The sequence below is a fragment of the Rattus norvegicus genome, chromosome 12 (genome assembly GCF_036323735.1).
Source record: "Rattus norvegicus strain BN/NHsdMcwi chromosome 12, GRCr8, whole genome shotgun sequence".
Taxonomy (NCBI): Eukaryota; Metazoa; Chordata; class Mammalia; order Rodentia; family Muridae; genus Rattus; species Rattus norvegicus.
In genome coordinates, this window is record NC_086030.1 from 16461069 (window position 1) to 16483211 (window position 22143).

Sequence of the window (22143 nt, forward strand, 5' to 3'; positions counted from 1 at the left end):
GGGCCTTGCGCTTACTCTTCTTCTTCTTCTTCTTCTTCTTCTTCTTCTTCTTCTTCTTCTTCTTCTTCTTCCTCTTCCTCTTCCTCTTCCTCTTCCTCTTCCTCTTCTTCTTCCTCTTCTTCTCTTCTTCTTCTTTCTTCTTCTTCTTCTTTCTTCTTTTCTTCTTTTCTCCTCCTCCTCCTCCTCCTCCTCCTCTTCTTCCTCTTCTTCTTCTTCTTCTTCTTCTTCTTCTTCTTCTTCTTCTTCTTCTTCTTCTTCTTCTTCTTTCTTCTTCTTCTTCTTCTTGTTTAAGATTTATTTATTTTATGAGTACACTGTCACTCTCTTCAGACACACCAGAAGAGGGCACCAGATCCCATTACAGATCACTGTGAGCCACCATGTGGTTGCTGGGAATTGAACTCAGGACCTCTGGGAGAGCAGTCAGTGCTCTTAACTGCTGAGCCGTCTCTACAGCCTGAGACCATCAGTCTTTAAGTTACTTCTATGTCCAATGCTTTGTCTCGCATCAAACCATTCTAGAGCTGGGCTGGCTTCCAGCACTGGATGAAGCCTCTCAGAAGATATTTACGCTAGGCTCCTGCAAGCAGAGCAGAGTATCACTAATAGTGTCAGAGGTTGGGTCTCTCCCAGGGGCCGGGACTTGAGTTGGACCAGTCATTGGTTGGCCAATCCCTCAATCTCTGCTCCATCTTCCTCCCTGAACATCTGGGAGGCAGGGCAAACTTTGGGTCAAAGGTTTTGTGGGTAAGTTGGTGTCCTGATCCCTCCACTGGAAGTCCCACTTGGGTATAGGAGGTGGCCACTTCAGTCTCCATATTCCCAGCTGCTAGAAGTCTCAGCTAGGGTCACTCCCTTAGACTCCGGGGAGCCTCCCCCATCTCAGGTCTCCGGCTCTTCCCAGAGATGCCCTTTCTCTAATTTCAGTTCTCCCTCCCAGCCCTCCCAGCCCTCTCTGCCTCCCTTCTCCCCACACTTGATCTCCACCCTGTTCCCTTTCCACCCAGTTCCCTACCTCCATCTACCTCTGATGTCTATTTTATATCCCTTTCTGAGTGAGATTCAAGCATCCTTCCCTGGACCTTTCCAGTTAGCGTCTTTGGGTCTGTGGATTGTAGGATGGTTTTTCCTGTATTTTAGGGCTAATACCCACTTATCCGTGAGAACATAACATGTGTGCCTTTCCGGGTCGGGGCTACCTCATCCAGGATGATATTTTCTGGTTCCATCCACTTGCTTGAAAAATTCATGAAGTTATTGTTTTCTTTTTTTTTTTAAAGATTTATTTATTATATATAAGTACACTGTAGTTAACTTCAGACACACCAGAGGAGGGCATCAGATCCCATTCCAGATGGTTGTGAGCCACCATGTGGTTGCTGGGATTTGAACTCCGGGCCTCTGGAAGAGCAGTCAGTGCTCTAACCACTGAGCCGTCTCCCCAGCCCGGTCTTTGCTTTCAATAGCTGAGCGGCGTTCCATTGTGTAGATGTACCACATTTTCTTTCTCCGTGCTTCAGTTGAGGGACACTGAGTTGTAGTTTCTAGCTATTACAAATAAAACTACGGTGAACATAGTTGAGCAAGTGTCCCTGTGGTATGCTGGAGCTTCTTTTGGGTGTATGCCCAGGTATAGAATAGCTGGGTTTTGAGGTATAACTAATTCCAATTTTCTGAGAAATTGCCAGACTGATTTCCAAAGTGATTGTACAAGTTCGTACTCCTACCAGGACTGGAGGAATATTCCCCTTGCTCCCCAACCCTGGCAGCATGAACCGTCACTTAACTTTTCAATCTTAGCCATTCTGATGAGTATAAAATAGAATCTCAGGGTTGTTTTGATCTGCGTTTCCCTGATGATAAGGATTTTGAACATTTCTTTAAGTGCTTGTCTGCCATTAGAGATTTTTCTGTTGAGAGTTCTCTGTTTAGCATTGTATCCCATTTTTGATTGGGTTACTTGGTTTATTGGTGTCTAACTTCTTGGGTTCTCTCTATTTGGATATTAGTCCTTTGTGGGATACAGGGTTGGTGAAGGCCTTTTCCCATTCTGAAGGCTACTGTTTTGTTCAGAGGTCCCATTTACTAATTGTTGATCATAGTACCTGAGCTATTGGTATTCTGTTCAGGAAGTTGTCTCCCGTACTAATGTGTTCACGGCAGTCCCTAGTTCTATTAAGTTCAGTGTGTCCAGTTTTATGTTGAGGTCAGAGTGATAAATATGGCTTTATTTCCATTATTCTGCACCACATCATCCAGTTAGATCAGCACGTATTTGGAAGATGCTTTCTTTTTTTCCATTGTTTTCGGCTTCTTATTAAAAAAAAAAATCAAATCTCCATAGGTGTTCATGTTTACTTCTGAGACTTCAATTAGATTCTATTGATCAACCTGTTTGTTTTTATGCCAATGCCATGTGGTTCTATTACTATTGCTCTGTAATATAGTTTGAAATTAGAGGTGGATGGTGATTCCTCCAGAAGTTCTTTTACTGTTCAGGATTGTTTCAGTTTTCCTGGTTTTTGTTTCCTGGTTTTTTCCATATGAAGTTGATAATTGTTCTTTCAAGGTCTGTAAAGAATTGAGTTGGAATTTTAGTGGAATTGCGTTGAATTGGTAGATTGTGTTGCGCATCATTCATGAGCCGCCAAAGACCACCAAGGAGCCAACTCTGATGCAATCGCACTAGGGTCTCTTTATTTCAAGCCTGAACTTGGGCTTATTCACTGCCAGCCCTGATGCAGCAAGATGGGTGAAGCAGCCTTGAGCCCTCATTGGGACAGTGTTTTATAGGGCATAGTGAGCAAGCGAGGGGTGTCCAGCCTGGCGAGCATCTATTAGAATGACTATTGTGAGCAGACAGGTGGGTGCGCTGAAGCAAGACCGTGAACGATGACAAACGCCCTGAAAGCACATCTGAAACAGTCAGACTAATCTTGATTGGCTGTTGTTAGGAGGTAGCTAGAGAGTAACTCTGGGGTGTGGCCCAAGGGCAAACCATGGGGTCCTGCCTGATACTTGGGTGCAGCTTGGGATCAGGTGCAGGTCAAGTTCTCGGGCTGTTTTTCTTTTAAGATGGAGGCCAGTCCCAAGATGGAGTAGGTTTGGCCTCCCAATTGCTTTTCATAAGATGGCCATTTTTACTATGTTCATTTAATCCTACTGCTCTGTGAGCATGGGCGACCTTTCCATCTTCTGATATCTTCTTCAATTTCTTCAGAGACTTGAAGTTCTTGTCATACAAGTCTTTCACTTGCTTGGTAAGAGTCACACCAAGATAGTTTATATTATTGTGCATTGTTTTTTAAAAGACTTATTTGTCATTAGTTTATGTGTGTGACTGTTTTGTCTGCATGTATGTATGCATGAATGTATGTGTGTGCCATGTGTGAGCAGTTTCCACAAAAGTCAAAGCAAGACATTGGACCACCTGGAGCTGGAACCAAATCTTGGTCCTTTTTGAGGCCAGGAAGTGCTCTTTAACTGCTGAGCCATCTTACCAATTCAAACCACAGAACCCATGGGCACAGTGGCACATGTTTGTAACCCCCCAGTGCTACTATTGTGAGACATGAGAATCCTCAGACGGTCATAGGCCTAGAATGATCAGTGGCGAGTAACAAAGAAAGCCTGTCTTTAACGTGGTGGGAAGCAAGGATAGGCACTGGGGGGTTGCCTCTGACCTCCACACATGCCACGTCATGCCTGCCATTGGTGGCCTGTGGCCATGTCTATGGGGTACTGTCTTCATTGATATGACCCACCCTCTATGAGCAGAACACGGGCAGACCCATCCCTAGGCAGATCATTCTGAACTGTGAAAAAACAACTGACCATAAGCAGGTCAGCAGCTTATGCATGCACTAATTTCTTTCTGCTCTTGACTGAAGACCCACAGGCAAAGACCAGGGGGAGCCTGGGGAGTTTTGTGGAAGAGTGGGGGATAGAAGTGGGCAAGTCAGAGGGGCAAGACGACCTACAGAGTCAACTGACATGGGCCCACGGGAGCTCATAGAGACTGGGCCACCAACCAAAGAGCATGGAGGGATGGACCTAGGGCCCTTACACATTTGTAACAGATATGCAGCTTGGTCTTCATATGGACCCTCTAACAAGTGGGGTGGGGCTGTCTCAGTCTCTGTTCCCTGCCATTGGATCGCTTTCCCCCTATCTGGATTGCCTGGTTGGGTTTCGTTGGTAGAGGATGTACCTAGTCATGCTGGGACTAGATATCCCAGGGTGGTGTGGTACCCAAGGGGAAGGGCTCTCCCTCTCTAAGGAGGAGAGGAGGCAATGGGGGAGGGATCTGTAGGGGTGGGACTTGGAGGAGAGGAGGGAGGGGCTATGATCAGGATATAAGATGAATAAAAATAAAATGTAAAAAAATTAAAGAAGGCTGATCTTGACTGACATGCGATTGCATTGAGACTGGATTTGGGTGGTGCCTATGGGCATGTTTCCAGGGAAGCTTGGAACGGATCTAATGGTAAAAGATACAGACCGAATGTGGTAGGCACCATATAATAAGTTGAGAGACCAGACAGTCTAAAAGTGGGATGAGGGGATGAGGTGCCAGAGAGCATATTCCTGAACAAGTCATCTGTTGATGGTGTCAGCATTGTAGCCATGAGACTCCAAATATACTTTCTGCCTCTGCCTCTCTGCCTCTCTGCCTCTCTGCCTCTCTGCCTCTCTGCCTCTCTGCCTCTCTGCCTCTCTGCCTCTCTGCCTCTCTGCCTCTCTGCCTCTCTGCCTCTCTGCCTCTCTGCCTCTCTCTCTCTCTCTCTGCCTCTCTCTCTCTCTCTCTGCCTCTCTCTCTCTCTCTCTCTCTCTCTCTCTCTCTCTCTCTCTGTGTGTGTGTGTGTGTGTGTGTGTGTTTCTGTTTTCCATTGCTTTTTAGAACTTCTTGGGTTATATTTGCTTGAGTTACATGTCTGGCTTTTGCATGGTTTCTGGAGATTCAGGCCCTCCTGCTTGCATGAGAAATGCTTTTACACACTGAGCCATCTCTCCAGATAGAGACGCCAGCCTTTTCAGGTGTTCAAGGTCTACAGCCTTACACTGGGCTACACCGTGGATCCTTTATGCTCTGAGGCTTCCAAACTTTTAGACTGAGCTGTTAGTGGGTTTTTGGGCTCTGCAGCATGCAGATGACCAATGTTGAACTATGCATCCCCCAATTATCTTAGCCAGTCTAAAAAAAAATCCCTTTTATAATTGTATATATACACAACTTTTTGTCTTTCTTTTAGTTATGCCCTGACAGAAAGTATTTAAAGGGAAGGAAGGGTCTATACTAGCTCACAGTTCAGGTGTGTAGTCCATCACAGTAGGAAAGTCAAGGCAGTAGAAGCTTCAAGCAGCTGGTCACATCACATCCACAGTCAGGAAGCAGAGAATGATGGGTGCATGCTAGTGCTTGGCTCCTTTTCTCCTTTTTATACAGTCCTGGCTCCCAATCTAGGGAATGGTGCCTCCCAAATTGGGCAGGATCCCAGCCTAGGGAATGGTACCACCCACAGTGGATGGGTCTTTTCATCTCAGTTTCCCTGATGAGCATCTTGCTGGGCCTCTTTAGTTTTGTTTGCTTATGGCTGATATAATGTTCCTACCTCTCCCTCCTCCACTGGCTCCTGTGTTCTCTGACGCTCCCTTCTCCAAGAAGCTCTTTCCTATTTGTCCAGCATCCACACTATTAATAACTCCCTTTCCCTGCTCACCTATGTAATTTCCATCTCACTGCCTCAGAAACTGCTCTAGCCCCTGTTATTTTGAATAGTTTTAATTTCATTGCGTCCTCTAGATTTTCCTATACACATGGAAAGAAGTCAAGCATAGTTTCTCGTGCCCAGATCCCATGGCTTAGGTGGTAGAGACAGGAGCATTGTGAGTTCCATGCTATCCTAAGCTACACGTGGATTTTCAGACCAGCCTTCACCTTAGATCGAACCTGAACCCTGTCTCAGATAATCAAACCAAACAAAACAAAGAAAGAAAAAAACAACACCATAACTCCCAGCAACCATCCCCAAATAAAGCTAGAATGAGAGGCTCTGACGGGGCTTGGGGATTTAGCTCAGTGGTAGAGAGCTTGCCTAGCAAGCGCAAGGCCCTGGGTTCGGTCCCCAGCTCTGAAAAAAAAAAAAAAAAAGAGAGCGAGAGAGAGACTCTGATGACTGATTGGATGTGTTGGGAGTTACCCAGAGGCATTTTCAGGGAGGTCCCTCCTCTGATGATTCACTTTTCCTCTTAAAATTTTTATATTTTATTGATTAATGTGTGTGTGTGTGTGTGTGTATGTTCCTGCCTGTGAGTGCAGGTTCCCTTGGAGTCCAGAGGAGGGCACTAGATCTGTTTGAACTGACGTTACAGACAGTCAGTTGTAAGCTGCCATGTGGGTGCTGGGAACGGAATCCAGGTCCCCTGCAAGAGCAGCCAGTGCTTTTATTCACTGAGCCACCCCATTTCCCTTTATGTAGGAAGTAGGTTTGTTTTCTAGGAACCCATGGATCCTTTCCTTTTTCCTTTTCTTTTTTTCTCTCTAAGAATTTAATACTTACTCTGGGTTTTGTTTCGTTTTTGGCACTCCTGAGTTTCCCGCCTCCGTGGCTTCTCATTAAGTCTGGGTTCAAATTACTGTCTTTTGCAGAATCTCTCTCGTTTTACTTCTTTGTAAAAACTGCTATTTGTGTATGCGTGTGCACATGTGGGTGTGCTTATACATGTGACACTTGCCTGTGTGTGGTATTTTCCTATATGCATACCTATATGTACATGTGTGCATGGGTGCGAATGTAACCGTGCACTTGTGGTGGGTGTGCGAACAGCCTTGCACTAAAGATGATATCAAGTGCCTTCCCTCGATGCCTGCCTTATTCCCATGAGTCAGGTTCCCCCAATGAGTCTGGAGTTTGTCTCTTGTTGCCACACCCCGCCCTCCCACTCTGCACTGAGGTTACAAGGCATGCATGACCACACCCTTCTTTCTGTGGGGTGTTAGCAGTTGAACTCAGGTCCTTGTGCTCGAGCCGCAAGAGTATTACTCAGTGAGCCTTCGTCAATACTTTTCTACATGAAAAAGAATTCTAACTCAGGGAATGGGGATGTTTCACAGTTGGTAGAATGTTTTCCTCGCATGCAGTAAGCCCCGGTGTCTTAGGGTTTCCACTGCTGTGACGAGACACCGTAACCAAGGCAACTTTTACAAAGGGCAACATTTAACTGGGGCTGGCTCACAGGTTCAGAGGTTCAGTCCGTTATCATCAAGGTGGGAGCATGGCGGCATCCAGTCAGGCATGGTGCAGGAGGAGCTGAGAGTTCTACATCTTCATCTGAAGGCAGCCAGAAAAAGAGACTTTCTTCTGCACTGGGTGGAGGGAGCTTGAACGTAGGATCTCACACCACACCCACACAGTGACACATTTCCTCCAACAAGGCCACACCTCCTAACAGTGTCACTCCCTATGGGACAGTTATCCAAACGCATGAGTCTATCGGGGCCACCCCTACTCAGACCACTACATCAAGGTTCTACCCCCGCAACCCAGCAGATACTAAGAGTGAAGACCTGCAAGGTCAGTGTGCCAGACGTTCAAGGTCCTTCTCAGTTACATGTCCTATTTGAGGCCAGCTGATGATATGTATGAGGCTCCATTGCAAAAAAAAAAAAAAAAAAAAAAAAGCATAGAGAGAAGAAAATAAGTAAATGACACCAGGATTCTTTTCTTAAGAGTTAAATTCAGGGGGCTGGGGATTTAGCTCAGTGGTAGAGCGCTTACCTAGGAAGCGCAAGGCCCTGGGTTCGGTCCCCAGCTCCAAAAAAAAAAAAAAAAAAAAAAAAAGAGTTAAATTCAGATGAGTAGAATTCTGTTAAACAACACCAAGCAGCAAACAGGATCAGAAGGTTCGAGAACAGGACGAAGTTCACCTTTACTGTCTTCCCCTGCAGCAAATGTTGTGTGGTTTCTTTTAAAAACACATACCATGGGAAGACTCAATGGACAAGAGCACTGACCACCAAGCCTGACAACCTGAGTTCAATCCCCGGGTCTCACACAGGGGGAGGAAACCAACTCCTGAGACCCCAATTGTCCTCTGATCTTTTCGCATGCACACATGTGCATCCACACACACATACATATATGTAAAACTTAAAAACATATGACATGAGAAAACAGTGAAGAAGATACGGTTTTAAAAAATGAATGAATGAATGAATGAATGAGTGAATGAGTGAATGGCTGGAGAGATGGCTCGGCAGGTCATTGCACTGGCTGCTCTTCCAGAGGACCTGGGTTCAATTCCCAGCATCCACGCTGTGGCTCGCCACTGTCTGTAACTCTGGTGCCAGTGGATCCAGTGCCCTCTCCTGGTCTATGTGGGTATTGCATGCATCTGTTGCACAGGCCTCCATGCAGGCAAAACAGCCATACACATAAAGGAGAAAGGAAAGTAAACAAAAGAAAATAAACAAATAAATAAGAGGCAACCTTGGACTCTACAGAGTTGACAAGAGTATTTATTAAAAATATGTGTTCTTTCAAAATACACATTGCCTTTAAATCAAAAGAAGCAAGTACACTTCTTCACGTCTTAGTAATAAAGAGTAAACTTCAAACAAACCTTCATACTTACCTGAAACAAGTATCTATCGGTAGAATCTCTGTATGGTTCTAATAGATATTTTTAAAACCCACACGGCATAGTGACACACACCCTTCCACTGGGGAGGCCGAGGCAGGTGGACTTCTGTGAGTCTGAGGCTAGCCGAAGCAAGCTGAAGGCCAGCCTGGGCTAAATAGTGAGGTTCTGCCCCCAACAAAATAGAACAAATGGATAAAACCCCCAAATCTCCTCCTAGAAGGAAAATGTTTACATAAATGTTATCCACTACAAAACTGTGAGAACTGTGTGCTTTCAAATCTACAATGTTTCAAAAACCGTTCATAAAAAAATATTTCTATGATAAACCTTCGTAGACTCTAATAAAATTTGTGAAATATATTAAAGCTTTCTATTACAAACATATGGCTCAAATGCTGTATTTTGAAGGTAGTTCCCTCCACCGCTAAGCCCTGAGGGGCTGCCTTCAAAGGGCCTAAGCAGTGGAGACCAATTACAGGAAACCACAGGCCTTCTGCTGCTACGGTTGGGGAGGTGGGGACTGAGGACATTCGGGATAACATTTAGATGGTGCCTCTAGAAAGAATGGAGCTTGGAGGAATCCTGACTTCTTATGGCCCCTCCAGAACCCACTACAAGTGTCCCAGCTCCCAGCAGCACAATGTGGTGACTCCATCCCACTCATTTTAGAAGAGTCTGGGTTCTTCTAGGTTTCCCACAGAAGGTAGTCCTTAATGCTGGCATAGAGTGTCTCCCTTAGGCACAGGCACAGGGATCTGGAAGTAGAGGGAAGCCATGTCAGACTTTATACATGCAAATCTCTAAGTGGAAATGATTATGTCATAGTCAGTCCTAGCTAGAGGTTGGAGCACTTGGCAAGCGTGAGCTTATCTCTAATCCTTCTTTCTTTTGTCTATTTCTTCTGTGGTGCTGGACTCAGACCCAGAGGCTCCTGTGCAGTGGACAACAGAGCTACCCTTGGCATGGTTGTTGTCATTGTCTGGGAGGTTTTGAGAGAGAGAGAGAGAGAGAGAGAGAGAGAGAGAGAGAGAGAGAGAGAGAGAGGAAGGACAGAGACACAGACAGAGACATAAAAAAACAGAAGAAAGATTGTCCAGTGGGTGTAGTGTCAGAGGGGGTCAGAAGGCATCAAGCAGAGCAAGAGCTCTTCCCAGCAGAGTTCTCTCTGACCCTTGTTGTTTTGAGCCAGGGGCTTGCTTGTAGCCCTGGCTGGCCTAACATGCACTATTCCAAGCAGATGGACCTTGAACCCTTGGTGGGCCTCTGCCTCTTGAGTCCTGGAGTTCCGGCTTTCACAACCACGCTAGCTGACCCTTGATTCTTTACCTCTAAACGAGTGTGATTTTTCAGACTTGTTAACCTAGACTCCCAGAATTACATAAGCTGCCTAATGTGGGCCCAGCACCTGCTTGACAGCAAGGACCAAAGAAGCCTTTGCTTGTGGTGTGGAGTCGACCCTCAGATTGTGGCTTTGAATGAACCCACCCTTGGCCCTTTTCAGTTGCCTGTTTCATATTTTTACTGCCATTGACTTAGGAGGGGGTGGGTGTGGAGGTCAGAGGTCAATTTGTTGGTTGAAGTTGGTTCTTTCCTTCCAACATATGGTCCCAGGGCTGAAACTTACATGGCAACATGCGGCTTTGCCCGCTGAGCTACCCTGCTGCCTCTTGAACTAGTGTGTGTATGTTGTGTGGGGGGGTGCATGAGTGTGAGAGTGTACGCATGTGAGCATATGTGTGTGTGAGTCTCTGTGTGAGCGTGTGTGTTGTGAGTGTGTGTATATGAGTGTCTGTGTGTATGTGTATGTGTGTATGCAGTACCCTTGGAGACCATAAGGGGGTGTCAGATTCCCTGGAACTGGAGTTACAATGGTTGTGGGCTGGGAATCAAACCTGGGTCCTCCAGAAGAACAGCTTTCATCTCTCCAGCACCACCTGATTTTTTGAGACTGCTTCTCACTGTCCTGGCCCTCACCAATTCATCTAGGTTGGTCAATTATCCAGCCAGGCCCAGGGATCTGCCCATCTCCTTCTCCCCAGAGCTGGGATTTCAGGTACACACCATGGACAGATCCATTGGACCACGCCTTACCCATTATGGTGGCCTTGAAACCATGGGAAAAAGTGAGCCATATCTTTACTTCTTCCCATCAGGTGTGACCAGGGTGTCCTCAAAGTACCTAACGTAGGTGGTCCTGAAAACTTGAGCGCAAACTTGGTGGCTGGAGAGATGGCTCCGTGGGATAAACTTGCTGCGCAAGTATGGACCCCTGGAACCCACATAAAATCCAGAAGGGCCTGGCAACCTACCTGGAATCCTAACACACAGGAGGCACAGACAGAGATCCCTGGAGAACACGAGCTAACTAGACTTACCTGCCTTTGGCGAGCTCTGGGTTCAACAACAACTTATACCACGGTAAATAAAGTTCACAGTCATCAAGATAGACATTTCAGCAGTAATGGCTGCCTCCCCTCCCACAGATGAGTACCGCATGTGCCTGCATATATGAGAACACATATACATACATGCATATACTCAGCACACATGCATGCACTCAGAAAACATGAAAAGCAAATGTAAAGTATGGAGAAGTGGGATTACAGAGCTGCAGAACATGTGCAATGGTCGGAAATCGGGCTGGAGAGATGGCTCAGCAGTTAAGAGCACTGACTGCTCTTCCAGAGGTCCTGAGTTCAATTCCCAGCAACCACATGGTAGCTCACAACCATCTGTAATGGGATCCAATGTATTCTTTTTGTGTGCGTCTCAAGACATGTACAATGTATTTATATACATAAAAATAAATAAATAATATTTAAAAAAAAAGAAATACGGATTTCTTCAAACACATTTGGAGTCAGTTGCTTGGAGCTGTAAGTCTTCTGCCTAGTTCGAGTCTTTGTGAAAGAAATGTCCTCTTCCAAAGTCATCTGCCTGGCCTCCAAGTGCGTAGCCTATCTCCCCAAGGTTGTGTCTCCCTATTTGTCATTTCTGTGTGTGCAGTGATGGAGAGGGTCCAGTCATGTGTGCGCGCATGTGGGGTACTTTCTCACAGTATAAAAGTAATTGTGGGTATGTTGTGTGTGTGTGGGGGGGGGGGTTTCTATGTCTTTCCTAATTTCCTAACACAGAGAGGTGTACATACTTTAAACGATATCAAGAACACACCTACGGCAGGCTGATGACTTCAAGTATCCATGACCCTAGGGTTCTAGGTCAGGTGGGTGCATCAGCCTGGATCTGGAGCAAAACAATTCCATGAATAGATGCTGGCCCTCCTGGAAGACCCCGCATCCTCCAGACCTACATTCCAGCTCTTCCATTCCCCAATCTACATCCCATATTCAACCCCATTCCTCCCTCCATCCCTCAGCACCCCACACTTCACCCACCCTCTACACACACCTCTTCATACTCCTCCCGGGACACCCAGATCCTCCAGCCCATGGAGCGAATGAACTGGAAGCGCAGTTTGTGGAACATCGGGCGCTGGGCATAGCTCTTCCCGTAGAGGAAGTAAAAGATGTCTTGTTTAGGGGCCTGGTTGTCCTCCTCCATGTCATTGGCCAGGTACCTGCAGAAAAATCAGGGTGTTTATGGTTCTTTACCAAGGAGGATCCAGAAGATGCTGGGGGACATTTCATCGTGGGACAGCATCAGTCCTTTCCAGCATGATGGGGACCATCTCACTGTGAACAGAGGCCATCTGAAGGCACCTATCACATGGAGCTGACAAACACTAGTGCCTACCAGTCCCAATGCTGTCCTTGCCCACCTGACATGAGAAGACCCCAGGGTTCCCGTCTCCATCCTCTCCCTCTTCCCTGAGCTTATGTTGTGTGCACACACTGGTGTCAGGTCAGGCTCAGCACCTAAGTGTCGGGACTGACCCTGTTTTCCTTTCCTGGTCATCCTCTCCTTTCAGTGGCTGACAGGTTTGGTTTGTATGGGACATCAATTCATTCAACATTTATGAGTTCTGATAGACACCATGCACTTTGTAGGGTTTGTTAATGAATCAGTGAACAGATAACTGAATGAACAAATGAATGAATGGATGAATGAACAAATGAATGAATGGATGAATGAACAAATGATTGGATGAATGAGCAGATAACTGAATGAACAAATGAATGAATGAACAAATGATTAAATGAATGAATGAACGGATGAATGAATGAACAAATGAATGAATGGGTGAATGAACAAATGAATGAATGGGTGAATGAACAAATGAATGAATGGATGAATGAACAAATGATTGAATGAACGAGCAGATAACTGAATGAACAAATGAATGAATGAACAAATGATTAAATGAATGAATGAACGGATGAATGAATGAACAAATGAATGAATGGATGAATGAACAAATGATTAAATGAATGAATGAACGGATGAATGAATGAACAAATGAATGAATGGGTGAATGAGCAAATGAATGAATGGGTGAATGAACAAATGAATGAATGGGTGAATGAACAAATGAATGAATGGGTGAATGAACAAATGAATGAATGGGTGAATGAACAAATGAATGAATGGGTGAATGAGCAAATGAATGAATGGGTGAATGAACAGATGGGTGAATGAACAGATGAATAAATGAGTGAACAAATGAATGCGATAGATAAGGCAAAATGCAATACCGATACCTTCATTGACTGAGGAGCGTAGCCTAACCACTCCCAAAATAAACAGAATTCAGGTGTTGGATATTTGCCAAGACCCTGCCTGCCTTCAGTGTGCAGGACTCAGGAAAGGGAGGAGGTCAGAGCCCAGACCATAATCCCTAATATCCTACCATAATAGGAGTTTCACTGCACTACTGCCGGAGACAAAAGCTAGGTCAAAGAAGGCAGCCAAGGGGATTTTGCCCATTTTTTGTTTGATTTAAAATGTCCCACTGTAATACCAGAGTTTCCCCCATATACCTAGGCTGAAGAGATCCCTCAACAGCCGCCTCCTGAGGGACAGGCTGCAGGATTGTCATCTCCTGCTGATTGTTTGGGCTGGGCTCAGGCTGACTTTTAGGGAGGTGGCTGTCTTCAGGCACACACGTGTGAGACACTTGCACAAAACACACACACACACACACACACACACACACACACACACACGATAAAATGGAAGACAGGGCATTGGGAAGGAGCCAGGAAGGAAGGGAGAGAGTGTCCAGGCATTAGGTGAGCCAGGTTGGAGAACACCTAGACAGAAGGCAGAGTTCACACAGGGCCCTCCAGCCTTGGGATGGAGAAGGACTCCTAATGCAGTCCCGGGAGTTGCCTGCTTTTTCACACAAAGCAGACCCACTGGACTGGGGACAGGCTGGCAAGGAAAACCTGCAGGGAGCATTCTACATGGGATTGGTGCTGGGTCAGGAGGCTTGAGACAGACACCTGTCGTGGGACCCAGGGGAGAAGATGGGATGATGATGATGATGATGATGATGATGATGATGATGAGTGTGTGTGTGTGTGTGTGTGTGTTCAGCGCTGCACCTCAGCACTTGGGGACACAGTGGTTAATTCCATCTTCCTCTTCTCCCCTCTCAGGACGGCTCTGCGTGTCAGAACGCAGCCACACAGAGCCACGCCCCCTCTTCCCACTCATGCAGAACACTACCAAGCAGCCCTCTGAGAACCTGACTTGAATCTCTAGCTTTCAAGTTCCCAGATGTCTGAGTTTTCCAAGTTTATAGAACCGGCCCCTCCTACACACACAGACACTCACACACACACACATACACTCACACACATACACATACACACACTCACACACACATACACACACTCACACACACACATACACTCACACACACAACACATACACTCATACACACACAACAAATACACTCACACACACACACGCACGCACACACTCACACACGCACACGTGCACACACACTCACACACACGCACATACACACACATACACACACGCACACACATACTCACACACTCACACACGCACACACGCACACACGGACACACACACTCACACACACACGCGCGCGCACACACACACTCATACACTCACACACACACACGCACACACACACACTCACACACATACACTCACACACATACACTCACACACACACTCACACACACATACACACACATACGCGCACACACTCACACACTCACACACACACTCACACTCACACACATACGCACACACACTCACACACTCACACACACTCACACACTCACACACACTCACACATACACACACGCACACACACACTCAGACACATACACTCACACACTCGCTCACACACACATACGCACACACTCACACTCACACACACTCTCACACACACACACACACACACACACACACTGGTGTGTATGCGTCTCTTCTTCCATCTGCTCTGCCTCCGTGCCTCTTTCTGTGGAATCAGAGACAGCCTGGCTGACAAGAAGAAAAGAAGGAGGAGGAGGTGGAGGAGGAGGAGGAGGAGAAATGTAGGAACATAAAACAATGATAAGAAGAGGAGGAGAAGAGGAGGAAGAAAAGGAGGAGGAGGGAAAGGAATAAGAAGAGGACGAGGAGGAGGAAAAGGAGGAGGAGGGAAAGGAATAAGAAGAGAAGAGGACGAGGAGGAGGAAAAGAAGGAGGAGGAGGAGGAGGAGGAAGAAGAAGAAGAAGAACAACAACAACAATAACAACAACTCTGGCAACACAGCTATCAGCCGGCCCAAGAATTTAGTAAGGTTTCTTTTTACTCAAAGGAGAGACTCTGCCTCAGCGTCCCCTTTGAACCCCAAATCCCAGAGCTTTCACAATGTCTCCTCTTGGCTTGTCATTTTATTTCATTTAATTACTTTTTTGTGCATGAGTGTTTTCCCTTGTCTTAGGCTTCCATTGCTGTGAGAGACACCATGTCCAAGCCAACTCCTAGAAAGGACAACATTTAACTGGCGCTGGCTTACAGGGTCACCATTATCATCATGGCGGGAAGCACGGCAGCATCTAGGCAGGCGTGGAGCTGGAGAAGGAGCTGAGAGCTCGACATCCTGTTCGGAATGCAATCAGAAGACTGGCTTCCAGGCAGCTAGGAGGAGGGTCTCAAAGCCCACCCTCCACAGTGACACACTTCCTCCAACAAGGTCACACCTACTCCAATAAGGCCACACCCCCTAATAGTGCCACTCCCTGGGCCAGGCATATTCAAACCACCACATCCCTGCATGTATGTCAGTGTACCATGTGCATGCCTGGTGTACAAGAAAGCACGAACAGGGTGTCAGAGCCCTTGGAAGTAGATTTACATATGATTGTGAGCCACCGTGTGAATGCTTGGAATCAAACCCAAGCCCACTGGAAAAGCAGGCAGTGCTAACGGCTGAGCCATCTCTGCCCAGCCTCTCTCTCTCTCTCTCTCTCTCTCTCTCTCTCTCTCTCTCTCTCTCTCTCAGTTGTGTGTTCAGTTGTGTGTGTGTGTGTGTGTGTACATATGTGAGTGTAGTTTGTGCAAGCATGTATGCTCAGAGGCCAGAAGTGAAATCAGGTATTGATCCTCTAGATCCTGGTTTTGTGACATAGGCCCTGTCTCTGCGACACGTGTCTTGCCAACACGTCTAGGGTGGCTGGTGAGTGAATCCCAGGGATCCTGCTATCTCTTCCACCAGCACGAGGATGATAACCATGGATTACTACACCTCTTTTCACTGGGGTTCTGAGGATGGAAACTCAAGTCCTTCTCTTTTTTTTCTTTTTTCTTTCTTTCTTTCTTTTTTTTTTTTTTTTTTTTTTTTTCGGAGCTGGGGACCGAACCCAGGGCCTTGCGCTTGCTAGGCAAGCGCGCTCTACCACTGAGCTAAATCCCCAACCCCAGGAACTCGGGTCCTTGTAAAGATACAGCAGGTGCGGGGCTGGGGATTTAGCTCAGTGGTAGAGCGCTTACCTAGGAAGCGCGAGGCCCTGGGTTCGGTCCCCGGCTCCCAAAAAAAAGAACCAAAAAAAAAAAAAAAAAAAAAAGATACAGCAGGTGCTCTACTAGTGTAAAGCCAGTCCCTAGGGTTTTGCCCAGGTTTAAAACGGGCATGAGCTCGTTTTTCCTCATACGGCCACAAAACCATGTAGACAAGGGATAAAAGATCAGAGCCTCACTTCTTATGATCCTATACCTAAGGCAGGGTACGATGACCAGCAGGAGGAGACGAAAATACTCATAGAGCCAGGAAGAAGTGGATTGGCCTATACTGCCAGGAGAAAAGCCCAGCGCGGCTGAAATAAGCTATGACCATAGACAGGAGATACTGATGGAGAGAGGAGACAAGAGAGGAGCGGTCACACCCTGGAGAGGAGGAAGGTAGGGAGAGAGGAAGGGTGGTGGAGGTGGGCATGAGGTTCAGAGAGGAGCCTGGAGTTTTGGTTCCTGCAGTGTGGGCAAGGGAGGGTGAGAGGGCACAAGCAGGTGCCCTTGCTGCTCCTGCATGGCTGCATGGCTTGCTGCAGCCTGTATGAGGATGGCTGGCTCTGGGTCAGTTCTGAGGGGGGGGGGGTTAGGCCATCAGGGACAAGGAGGAGCTTGTCCAGCTGAAGCTAAGGACCCCAGAGAACTGTGGAGAGAGAGGAAGCAATTCCCAGGGTAGGATGGTGGCCTTGGGCTCAGATCCCAAGGACCCCAGTGAAGCAGGAGCCTCCTGTCCACTCTGGAAGACGCTGCCAGTCCTCGCAGAGAGACACTGACAGGATATCAAGGGCCAGGCCCGTGTGTGTTCAGGTGGAACCACTGAAGGACAGAGGAGTGTGGGTCAGTGAGGTCTCTCCCCAGGCAGGACAGGAGCAGGGGGCCAGCTCAGCGCAGGACTCCTCACCTTGTCTGACACCCTCAGCATCTTGTCCCAGTTCAGGAATTTTTTCACCACGGGATCCTCTGTGAAGGAAGCGCACTTGTTATAGTGTGAACCGGGACAGCTTGGGAGCTGCCGCTGGGAGAACCAGCTCCCTGGGGGAGGGTTCAGATTGAGCCCAGAAGCAAAGGGTAGGTGGTGGCAAGGACTCCACCCGAGCCTCCAGCCAGGAGGCTTAGAATACAGTGGCACATGTGCATGCTTAGATGTATGAATATGTAGGTCCGAGGTCATTCCAAGGTCTGGCTTATACTAGACAAGACTCCACCACTGAGCTACATCCAGAGCTAAGGACCAAGATGCCTCAACAGCAGATCAACTGATGTCCTATAAGGTTATAAACATGCTTGATTGGGTGAAACACCCCAGCTCAGCAAAGTCAGAGCTAAGTTACAGCAGGGGCTGTGAGGGCAGATTTTCCACAGAGAAGAGGGTTGACTAGAAGTTCTCTCTTTTGCTTAAGGAGCGAGCTGTGCCGCTGTCTCTTACCGAGCAGCCTGGTGAAGACCTTGTGGTGTTCAGGACGCACTGTAGACACACACGTCACCTCTTCAGTCTCATCCTGAGCCCGCACAGTGTCTCCACTGACCACACCGGCTGGGGATCCGGTTCCAGTAGCTCTGCCAGGTCATCCTCAGAATCCGATGACAAGTCCCTCTTCCGCTTTGGGCTGCTGGAAGGAGGCTGGGACCTGGCTTCCACCCTTGGTTCTATGTGAAGAAAGCCCACCCAATGTGAGGCTCGGGCTTCATGCTCTCAACCCTGTCCCACAGCACCCCAAACACCCCAAACCTCTTCAGCTGCTGCCTTTCCCCAAACCATCATGCAATTTCCCTTCCCTCAGTCTGAGGAGATCTCAAGAATGGAGCTCTGGGAAGACACCATTTTCCACTGGGCTGCCTAGCCCCATGGAGTGTGGCCCTTCATAAATGATGTTACAGAAGCCTGAAAACCAGCTTGAAAGTTACTCTAACTTTTAGTTTGATGTTTCCACTTTGTCTGAGGGTCTGGGGTTGACACACACAATCTCCTTCCACCTAGACTCATTCCATCAACAGCACCATCTTCCCTGTCTGGTTCCTACTTTCCCCTTGTATACTTGTTGAGGGTTGAGGCTGGAGCAGTGCGTCCATGGTTAAGGGTGTTCGCTGTGTAACCATAAGGACCTGAGTTCAAGTCTTAGTATCCATTTATTATCCAGACACAGTCTTTCCGGTGTCTGTAAACCTGGCCGTGTGTGTGTGTGTGTGTGTGTGTGTGTGTGTGTGTGTGTGTGTGTGCGTGATTGTGTGTGCATGTGTGTGTGTTTGTGTGTGTGCATGTGTGATTGTATGTGTGAGTATGTGTGCACGTGTGTGTGTGTCTGTGGCTGTGTCTGTGTGTGTGTGAGAAGCAGAAACAGGATAATCTTGGGGTTCTTTGACTACCATCCTTGCTGAGAAATAAGTCACAGAGTGATAGAGTGTACCTGATCCTCTCCTCTGTCCTCTTGCACACTCACTGGTCTGCATAGGAGTACACACACACATACACACACCACACACACACACACACACACACACACACCAATCAACACACACAAAGCTGAAGAGAGGTAGAGGGAGAAACGTGTGGTTTCCCAGAAATACAAATGCACAAACCCTTGGATTAAGCCTCACTGATTCCAATAGCAGAAGGCAGAGGCCTGGCCAAACCATCAACTGATGATACACATGCAGATTTAGAGAACCCTGACTGAGGAACACAGCGGGGACACTGGTGTGGCTAGTTAGGCCAGGCTCTCCACCAAGCCTGCTGATCTCAGTCTGATCCACATGGTGGAAGGAGAGAACTGATTTCCACAAGTTGTCATTTGACCTCCATATGTGTGCCCCGCAAGCACACATGCGCACACACTAGATAAATAACGGGGAAACGTTTCGTTGAAAAAAAAAAAAAAGAAGAAGAAGCAGCAAAGGGGCTGGAGAGGTGGCTCAACGGTTAAGAGCACTGGCTGCTCTTCCAGAGATCCTGAGTTCAATTCCCAGCAACCACATGGTGGCTCACAACCATCTGTGAGGGGATCTGATGCCCTCTTCTGGTGTGTCTGAGGACACTTACAGTGTACTCATCTATAATAAATAAATAAATAATTTTTTAAAAAGCAACGTTTCTGTGAAGGAAGTAGCCATGGAGGGAGGGAGGAGAATTCCTGAGAGGGATGCTGGGAAGGAAGGCTGACTTTGCTGGGCAGAGGCAGACCAGGAGCCATTCTCTCCTCCTGCAAGCTTTGCTGCCTGTGTAAACATGGAGAGCTCAGAGGGAGGCTCAGCCAGGGTATCAGCCAGGGTATCCGGCCTTCATTTTTCCACAGTGCACGAGTCTGCACCTCTGGCCTTCCCTTTGATCCGTGGTGAGCAGCTGTCTCTGACTACGCGGGGAAACAGATTCTTTTGTGACCCCTATTACCTAGAGAGGCCCTTGGAGCAGAGTGGAGCAGGAAATGGCCAGCTGCTCTTCTGCCCATGGCGGAATCTCCAGGTTTCTGCCTCAGTTGGTCGCATTCACCAGATGGAGTAAATGCAGGAAGCTGAGGGCTGGAGTTTAGTTCAGCATAGACAGTACTTGTCCCAGGGGCATGAGGACTGGAGCAGCCACCCCACCCCCCCGACACCCGTGCACAAAGCCAGTGGGCATAGGCATGGCAGCTTGCCTATGATACCAGTGCTCAGAAATGGAGACGGGAGGGATTGGGGATTTAGCTCAGTGGCAGAGCGCTTGCCTAGCAAGCGCAAGGCCCTGGGTTCGGTCCTCAGCTCCAAAAAGAAAAGAAAAGAAAAGAAAAGAAAAGAAAAGAAAAGAAAAGAAAAGAAGAGAAAGGAAATGGAGACGGGAAAAAATCCCACAGGCAGCCTGGCTAGCTAGGCCAGCAGGTGAGCTCTGGGTTCAGGGACTCTGAAAGAGAGGAGGGTAAGTAAGGCAGGCATCTGATGTCAACCTCTGGTCTCCACATACATTGACTCATGCATGTGTCTGCATGTGCACCTTTACATACACACACACACACACACACACACACACAAACATGCAAAGAGGTGGACGCACACCACACATCACACATACATGCTAATTTTTAAAATTTTTCTTATATTTAGGAAGTAATGTTTTTAGGAAATCAGACCCAGAGACAGGGAGAGAAGGACAGAGACAGAAACAGAAACACACACACACACACACACACACACACACACACACACACACACACGAGACTGGGAAGTCTCAGTCACAGTCCAGATCCAGACTTCACAATTCACTAGTCAAGAAGCAGAAGGGACAAGGCTCAGTCTGGAGAACCCAGTAGTGCCACTATGTGGAAGTCACTGGGTTGGACCTCAGAACTCGAGGCCTCAGGCCAGATTAGGGAGGAATAACGTGCACTGGGCACAAAGCCCTCCACTGAGAGCATCCAGTGTACAGTAAGGGAATGGCGAGGGCCTGGCTTCCCTCCTCATGTCAGTCTTCAAGACTTCCATACAGGTTGCCATGGAGACATGGTCATGTTCCCTCTCATTGCCACTTAAACTGATGGGGATGGAAAGATGGTCAGTGGCTGAGAGCACTGATTGCTCTTCCAGGGGACCTGGGACTAATTAATTACCAGCACCCACATGGCGGGTCACAAGCATCTGTAACTGTAGTACCTCGAGGGTCTGATGCCTTCTTCTGGTCTTCAGTGGTACTGCACACATGTGGTGTACAGTCAGGCATGCAGGCAACACACACACCTAAAAGCAAATTATATTTGTGTGTTACATGTGCATGTGTATTCATACGTGTGCATATATGCATGTATGTGCATTCAGAGGCAAACATCTGGTCTTCCTCAGGCACTCTCCACCTTATTAAACATTTTCATTTCATTTTTGGAGGGGGGGTAGGATTAGCAGGTATGGAAGCCATAGGACAGCCTGCAGGAGTCATCCCTCCCATTGGATCTCGTGGGTCACAAGGATCACTCTGAAATGGTCAGGTTTGGCAGCAGGGGCCTTTACCCATTGGGCAGCATCACCAGCCCTCCCTCCGCCTTGTGCTTTCCAGGACAGGTTTCCCATGGAGCCTGGAACCTGGAATCATGGAGCCATCTTCAGAGCCCCTGGTTGTAATTTTCCCTCAACTGGAAGAATACAGGCGCAGCCACTTCCCAGAAGCCACAGAGTGGAGCTCCAGTTATGGGCAGGATGAGTTCCCACGGCAGATGGATTGAGGGGGCGAGAGGGGGCGAGAGGTTGTGCACTCACTGGTGGAGGACCCAGTGCTTAGATTGAAGAAAGCAGATTTAGTCGGCATGGCGCACAGGGGCAAGCCCCAGGGCACAACCATCCCGAGGTTGCCTGCAAAGGGTTAAAAATTTAGTTCATGGCATAGTTGTTTTTTTGTTTTTTTTTTTTTTTTTTTGGTTCTTTTTTTCGGAGCTGGGGACCGAACCCAGGGCCTTGCGCTTCCTAGGTAAGCGCTCTACCACTGAGCTAAATCCCCAGCCCCCATGGCATAGTTGTTATTCTAGAGGTAGAGAGGTAGAGGAGGGGCAGGGGCTGATATGACGACCTTTCCACACAGGCCTGTTAACGGGAGAAAGTCCTCAGGTGCCCAGCCT

At 47.6% G+C, this 22143-nt stretch overlaps 1 pseudogene; it reads right to left on the reverse strand.

Annotated features, from left to right (window-relative positions):
* Nucleotides 1–11962: 11962 nt before the first annotated feature.
* On the reverse strand, nt 11963–21836 carry Spdye4-ps1 (speedy/RINGO cell cycle regulator family member E4, pseudogene 1; annotated as a pseudogene).
* Between the last annotated feature and the right edge of the window lie 307 nt (nt 21837–22143).